This window comes from Sinocyclocheilus grahami, unplaced genomic scaffold, assembly GCF_001515645.1.
Source record: "Sinocyclocheilus grahami isolate Dianchi unplaced genomic scaffold, SAMN03320097.WGS_v1.1 scaffold1580.1, whole genome shotgun sequence".
Lineage (NCBI taxonomy): Eukaryota > Metazoa > Chordata > Actinopteri > Cypriniformes > Cyprinidae > Sinocyclocheilus > Sinocyclocheilus grahami.
In genome coordinates, this window is record NW_015506759.1 from 33,301 (window position 1) to 40,463 (window position 7,163).

Below are 7,163 nucleotides of genomic sequence, written 5' to 3' on the forward strand. Positions count from 1 at the left end.
AACATACACATAAACACTTAAACTGGTCTAACATACACATACACACACACACAGTTTAGGAAAAAAATAGGAAAGGGTTAAAGCTTAACGCAGTAAGCTTTAATCGCAGAATGAAACGCAGTAATCATGGCTGCTGTGTGGTTTGAGTTTGAGCTCCGTCAAGTTAATTCTTTGTCGTCTAATTTTTTATCTTAAAATCAATTTTATACACCATCCTTTTTCAGTTCTATAACGTGTGAATATATCCCCTATCGTATTCTACAACAAAAACAATCAGAGCGCCTTGTTATCACTAGTTCTATTTTTGACTTTCCGAGTCTGCTATTAGCATATAGCCCGCTAGCATCGCCAGCGTGGTAGCAGCTAATCTCGCTTACACTAATACTCTATTCACACACATTACCATTGTTTTACTCACTGTTACTTGCTTTAATGGCGGATGTTTGTCTACCTTTGAGTGCAGGTGAGGACACGTTCGAGCTGCATTCGGTGCAGGTCGAGCTGGAGGCCGTGGAGAAGCAGATCCGGGACCTGGTGGCAAAGCAGACCCAGCTGAGAGCGCGGAGAGCCGCGCTGGAAACATCCCAGGCTGACACTCACAAGTCCGAGGTAAGTATACAGCGCGCTGCTAACTCTCCCACCACCTCTACTCCGTGTATTTCTCTGCACAGGCCCGGTGCACCCAGGACGCGATTTTCCCAGATGTCCTTCACTCCGCCGCCGGGACACCACGGACCCTGTGTGCACTCCCCACGGAAGACGCGAGCCAGGCCCCGGGTGACGACCTCTCCCCCTCCGCCGCCTCCGGTCTTCGAGATCTCCACCCGGAACCGCTTCGCTCCCCTCCGCGAGACGGAACGCGACGCTGTGATCATCGGAGACTCCATCGTCCGGCACGTCCATGCTACGTTAGCTGAAGGTAAAGTGCACACACACACTGTTTCCCTGTTGCTCGTGTTCTCGATGTTTCTGCGCAGATACCCGAGATCCTGAAGGGCGACGAGAGCACCGGAGCGGTCGTGCTTCACGCGGTGATTTACTGTTTATTTACTGTGATGATTTGTTAATCTAATGAATAACTGATTTGTTCAATCAAATGAAAAATCGTGTGTTTGATCGGTCCAAACGCTACAATAATATCTCTAAACTACCTATTAAATTATCAAACTTCCACAAGCAGATACTATTGGCCTGGCACTTAATATATAAACACAACTTCAGCCCATGCAAATAACCATGATATTTGTTATAAAAATAAATCTATATTTTTTTCCTGATTGGTTTAAAAATAATATTTTTTTTGGTTTCTCAGCTTTTAAATAGTAATGGTTATTTACTTTCTTATTCTGAGTTCTTAAGAAAATATTGTATTCCTGTCACCCCACGTGATTTTGCCATAGTTATGGACGCCATTCCCAGAGGAGCTATTGCATTTGTAAAAAACTCTGTTGATTCTGTACCCTCCATTATTTCCATGACTAATCCCTGTGAAACAGTGATAGGGAAAATTTGCTTTGCGCTCAGCCCTTCTTTCGGGAATAGAAAGATTCAACATCTTTTTCAGAATGATATAACTACTGTTCCTTCTGTTGTATTTCACTGGAGTAATTATCTTCATGATATTCCTTGGAAGAGCGTGTGGTCCTTACCCAATAAATATTTAATTACGAACAAGTTTAAAGAGGTATCCTTTAAATTGCTTCATCGAGTTTACCCTGTGAATGTTTATATTTAAAAAAATGCTTCCGGAGAAGGATCCTCTTTGTTCCTTTTGTGGAATGGTGGATGAGTCTGTCTCTCATCTTTTTTGGGAATGTACCCATGTAACAATTTTTTGGAAAAAATTCTGTTTATTTATACGTTCTTCTCTCTTAGGCAATTTTCCTTTGTTGTACAAGGATGTTTTATTTGGTTTTTATCATGTTGATAAGAATCTAAAGGACACATATTTTCTAATAAATCTATTTATTTTGCTAGCTAAATTTTTTATACATAAGTGCACATTTTTGTCTGTAAAGCCCCTATTTCTTATATTTTTGTAAAGATCTGAAGTATTACTTGGGTACAATATCTACCTCCAGCAATGTTAAAGCCTTAACATTGATAATATTGTGTGCATCTTATAATATTGGTTCTTTCCTATCATGTACAGTTGACTGAATGCTCTGTGCCTGGTTGTTAAAAAGTGCCTTTTGAGGCACCTTTACTTTATATAATGTAATTTATATTACCCCTGGCCCTGTATGTTTTTTTTTTTGTTCTTTATTTCTTTTTGTTTTGTGATTTTGTTGTTACTATGGTTGTATATTTTTGTATACTTGTTGATAATAAAAAAAATAAAAAAAGATATGAGCGACATGTTTAATTCATCTATCTGTAAATATTTTCATGTTGATGAAATTTCCTCATTTTGTGGTCTTGTTGAAGTAACAGCTGCCCTTTTGTTGTGATTGTAGTATAACCAATACATTTTGTGTTGATTTAAGTTTTTATATTTTTAACTCTATTAAATGACCCACAGTTTAATCCTTAAAGATATTATTTTTTATTACGAAAACCCAAAATCGTTATCTCGTAAATATGTTATTAATTTCTTTATTTTATGTGTAAAACTGTTCATCTACACACAAAACTGGCTTAAATCTCCTTTGTTTTCCTCTTTTTATTTTTGAATTTAACTCTCGTTTCATCCCTCCGGCTTATAAACAACAACAACAAATTCAATATTTTGATGCATTGATTATATGAATATTATGATTATTCAAAGATATTTAACCTAGTCATTGTTCCATTTTTTCTGTGTATATAATCTCATACTTCGACGTACGCAAACCCATTATATTTATGTTTTCTGTTTCTTGTCATTATGATTGTTCATTGTTAAAGATACAACCATCTTTCCCTGAGCTTGTATGTAATTATAAGTTCTGCAGTAATAATAATAAAAAGAAGATAAGAGGGACAGATGCACTAACACGTCATACCATCAGTAACTCCACAAACATACCTAGTGCGGTTTTCCTCAGCGTTTGCAATATTTGTAATAAATGAAAAATAATAATGATAAATGCTGACCAATAATTCATTATATTTTTCATTAAAACAAACAAAATGTAATTTGTTTTGTCATATGCCATAGCTATGCATGACTATACACTAGACAAACGCAGCCAAGGTGAATGCATCTCATTTTTCAGTCCCAGTAAACAAAACAGAAAAAAAAAGTTCCTAAGCAAAGCAGCAGCAGCGTCACACATATTGTCTTTGGCTAGGGATAGTGTGTGTATGCATGCACATGTATATATAAAAAAGCACAGTTTGTGTGTGTGTGAAAGACTTTTCTTAAGTTGAAGCGCCAACCAGTATCTTTCATTTTTACTGAGCTTACTTATATTGTCCCTTTCGTTTGTAACATATGCTATACAACACAGAAGCACACATCATGAACACGATGAGACAAAGTGACAATTGTTGAGCACACAGCTGTAGGTAGGTCTCCAGAGGTAGAGAGAGACTGATGCTGAGATCAGACACACTGATGCTGGACAATAAACTGTTTCCTTTGTACCAGGAGAGAGTCACATGACCCACATTCACCACTGAACACACCAATGAACAATTCTGCTGTGAGGATGATGATGAAGAACAGTGAAGAGTTACTGCTGATGACAGGAACAAGCAGACGAGCTGATAAAATAAAAAATAAACAGTAATAAGAAAATAATGCAGCTTGACAGCAACTGCCTCAGATCAGAGGGCCCAATATATTACTGATGGGCCATGATATGCTTTATTATATGAAACTGTTACAAACCCCTTTAAGTCTAGGGGAAGTAAGGGGTGCAACATCAAAACATGGGACGTGTACTGGAAAACGATCACACGCAAAACATTCTGAATTCGGCAAAACGTCTGTTTATTACAGTGACCACAAGTTAGCCCAAGATATTATTTACATAAATTTACAAATTATGTACACTTTATAACCAAGCAAACAGGTTCACAAAAAAAAACCAGGGGAAAAGAGAAAAGAACGAGACCGTGCCAAATCAAAAAAATAAACAAAACATAACTAATCTTACTAAGAATAAAAACTTCTAATCTAACTCAACCATTAATATTCACAAACAAACCCCTAAATTACATAGAAAGAAAAATCTTCAGTGTCAAGGACACCCTAAATAAACTACTCTTACTACCAACTAATTAAATACAATCAGGTGGCACGTGTCACTAACCTAGTGAATCTTCTTCTAAGAACAAAATCCTTTGATAAGACTCTTGTTAGAAGTTTAGGAGGTTTATTTAGATGCCTGACCTGAACAGTTGCAGATTGAGCATTACAGTGCAATCTGTGTGATGACCTCTAGTGATCAGTTTCAGAAACTGCAGATACATTTTACATTATTAGTAGCAAAGCAGAACAGGGTGTCACATAAAGGGAGGAGAATTTATTATTATTTGTATTATTTATTCATATTTATTTATTAATTTACAAGAAAAGCAATTAAATACAAAAAGAAAATAGCACTGATATCCTAGTGCTTTCCAAGATGATTGGTATTTACAATAATAATAATATGCAGTTGTTTACACATTTTATACATTTCAGAACAGATATATCATAAACAATAGGATGTATATATGCATATACATGTATGCAGTATACATGGTTTTAGTTTAGATTTTGAATAAAGCTGTTGGAAGTATCAACATCAAGGCATGTTTATCTCTTCTGACCAAATTATTCTTGCTACACTGGAACCTAATGGAAAACACACAAGATAATAAAAGAAAAAAAAATTACAATCAACTAAAAAGGAGCGGTGCTTTTGTGTGTACATACTGAGGGAAGAAATTAACACCCGCCTACCAGCCAAATGCAGCATGGCGGGTACCAATTCATATATTATTGTCCTATCAGGCATGCAATTGCAGGGCACTTCTTCTAAGAGTATGCCAACATTTGCAAAACAAAGCATTAAGAGGGTTGTTAGGCGCTGTGATTGGGCAGTTCCCTGTGGTGCCGGATTGGCACATTTCTTTGGTGAAAAAGGTTCATATTTGTATTTGTATTATTTAGTCTAGAAAGTCAAGATGTACACATTTCAAATCACGATTCATTTAGTCATAAAAATCCATAGTGCTTCAACTAAACGAGTGTTGATCTAAAATAAATTCATTATTACAGAAAAGGTTTAAATTACTCACCAAAGACACAGAATCTCTTGAATTATGTTTCTCCACTTTTGACGATTGATAATCTATAATCAATCATTTCTGATGATCCAATCTTCTCATCCGGCATCAGTCCGTCTCTGAATTTCGCATCTTCGCATGTCTCTCTGGCCCTTTCTCTGTTTTTACCTACAAGACAGTCTCAAGGTGTAAACATCCACAGTATCATATTTCAGGGTTTAGTGACAAAATCTCCCTCTTTCACTGGCACGATCACAGCGAAACTTTCACAGCAGCAAATAGAAAATGAGACGCACTAGAACACTGGCGCATGACTGCAGAATTATTGAACAATATAAAAACAGCCAGTAGTCAATTATTCATTATGTATACACACAGTACAGCCTACCTATACATTTCAGTGATGTGTTATTAATAAAGTGTGTGTTAAAGGTTGCACATAAATTTAATTAAAGTCCTTCAATCTAAAGCAAAGTACCAAATGTATAACATCTTTCAAATTGTTGTATTAAAAAACATTTTTCTAATGGTGTTTGGCAATGAGCCACATCACACACACACACAAACACAAAATGTTTGAAACATGATTATGAACAAACATTTTACACCATTAAACTCCAAAGAAGCACAATAAAGCTCATTATTTTTCTCTTGCTTTATCAGCTGTAATACCTACGCTTTGGTTCATTTCGTTTAGAGTTCCTGTATTTCCAGTAAATCAGACCAACAGCAGCTATGGCCAGCAATGGCAGGATTACACCAACAATTACTCGTAAATCACCTGTAGCTTTACTCAGTGTTGGAGTTTTTATAGCTGCAATGGAGAAAGGGAGAGAGTCATTAGTCTGAGCAGAAACCAACACTATAACAGCAAATATGTATGTAAATAAATAGTAATCATTCAGTTTAGGAACATCGCACTTCATACATGGACTCCATGAAGGAAACACTTATTAATTATGTGCTTGTTCAGACATCCAGCGTTTTCACACTGACCAATTAATTAGCATATTTTCATAATAATTTTATTATCACCCATGCTGACATGTGCCATGCACTATTTTGCAATACAGTATACTGCGTAATGAACATGGCCCCACAAAAAAAAAAAAAAAAAAAAAATTTACACACCTAAATGTTGCTCCATACCTGTATATCTTTTTTCAGAAATTAAGTTGTGTGTAATAAAATGAAATGACACAGGGGAAAAGGTATTGAACTACTGAAATGTATTTAATAGTTTGTACAAAAGCCTTTGTTGGTAATGACAGCTTCAAGAAACTAGTGGCATGCATTGCTCAGGTGTGATTTTGGCCCATTCTTCAACAGACTCTTCAAATCTTGAAGGTTCTGTGGGCCTCTTCTATGAACTCTGATCTTTAGTTTTTATTTGATTCAAGTCAGGTGATTGGCTGGGCCATTCTAGCAGCTTTCCATGCCTTTTTGCAGCGACCTTTTTTCATGTGTTCAATACTTTTCCCTGTGTTATTCCATTTTATTACACATAACTTAAAGTGCCCCTATTATGGGTAATGAAAGGTTCATATTTTGGTTTTGGGAGTCCCCAAAACACTGCTTGGCATTCGTTTTAAAAACGACTAGTTTCAATGATTCAGAGTCGACTCTTTCTTTGAGAGACAATAACTTTATACACGGTGCACTTTCAGATTTAAAATTTGCAGGATGTTTTCATTCACTTAGAGCTGTGTTACACACGGCATGAAAGGTAAAAAAAAAAACCATAATAGGGGCACTTTAATTTCTGAACTTATTTGTTTTGTTTTCTTTTTATGTATGTATTACTTGGGTTGTTACCGACATCTGGTTAACATTTCAAGTCAACAGCACCTTTAGAAATATGTTTACTGAGAACAATGGTGACATGTTCAATACTTATTTCACCTGCTGTATATATATATATATATATATATATATATATATTAGTGCTGTCAAACAATTAACCA

At 35.9% G+C, this 7,163-nt stretch overlaps 1 protein-coding gene and 1 long non-coding RNA gene across 2 annotated transcripts in view; both read right to left on the bottom strand.

The window, feature by feature from the left end:
* The window catches only part of LOC107571323 (SLAM family member 9-like), a 32,933-nt gene that overhangs the window by 7,978 nt on the left and 17,792 nt on the right, over nucleotides 1-7,163 (bottom strand). The gene's annotated exons all lie outside the window — the stretch shown is intronic.
* LOC107571336 (uncharacterized) lies at nucleotides 4,691-6,054 on the bottom strand. The gene is made up of 3 exons (XR_001607170.1): nucleotides 5,876-6,054; nucleotides 5,212-5,367; nucleotides 4,691-4,765 (listed from the first exon to the last, which is right to left on the bottom strand). It is a non-coding gene; the product is annotated as an uncharacterized lncRNA (long non-coding RNA).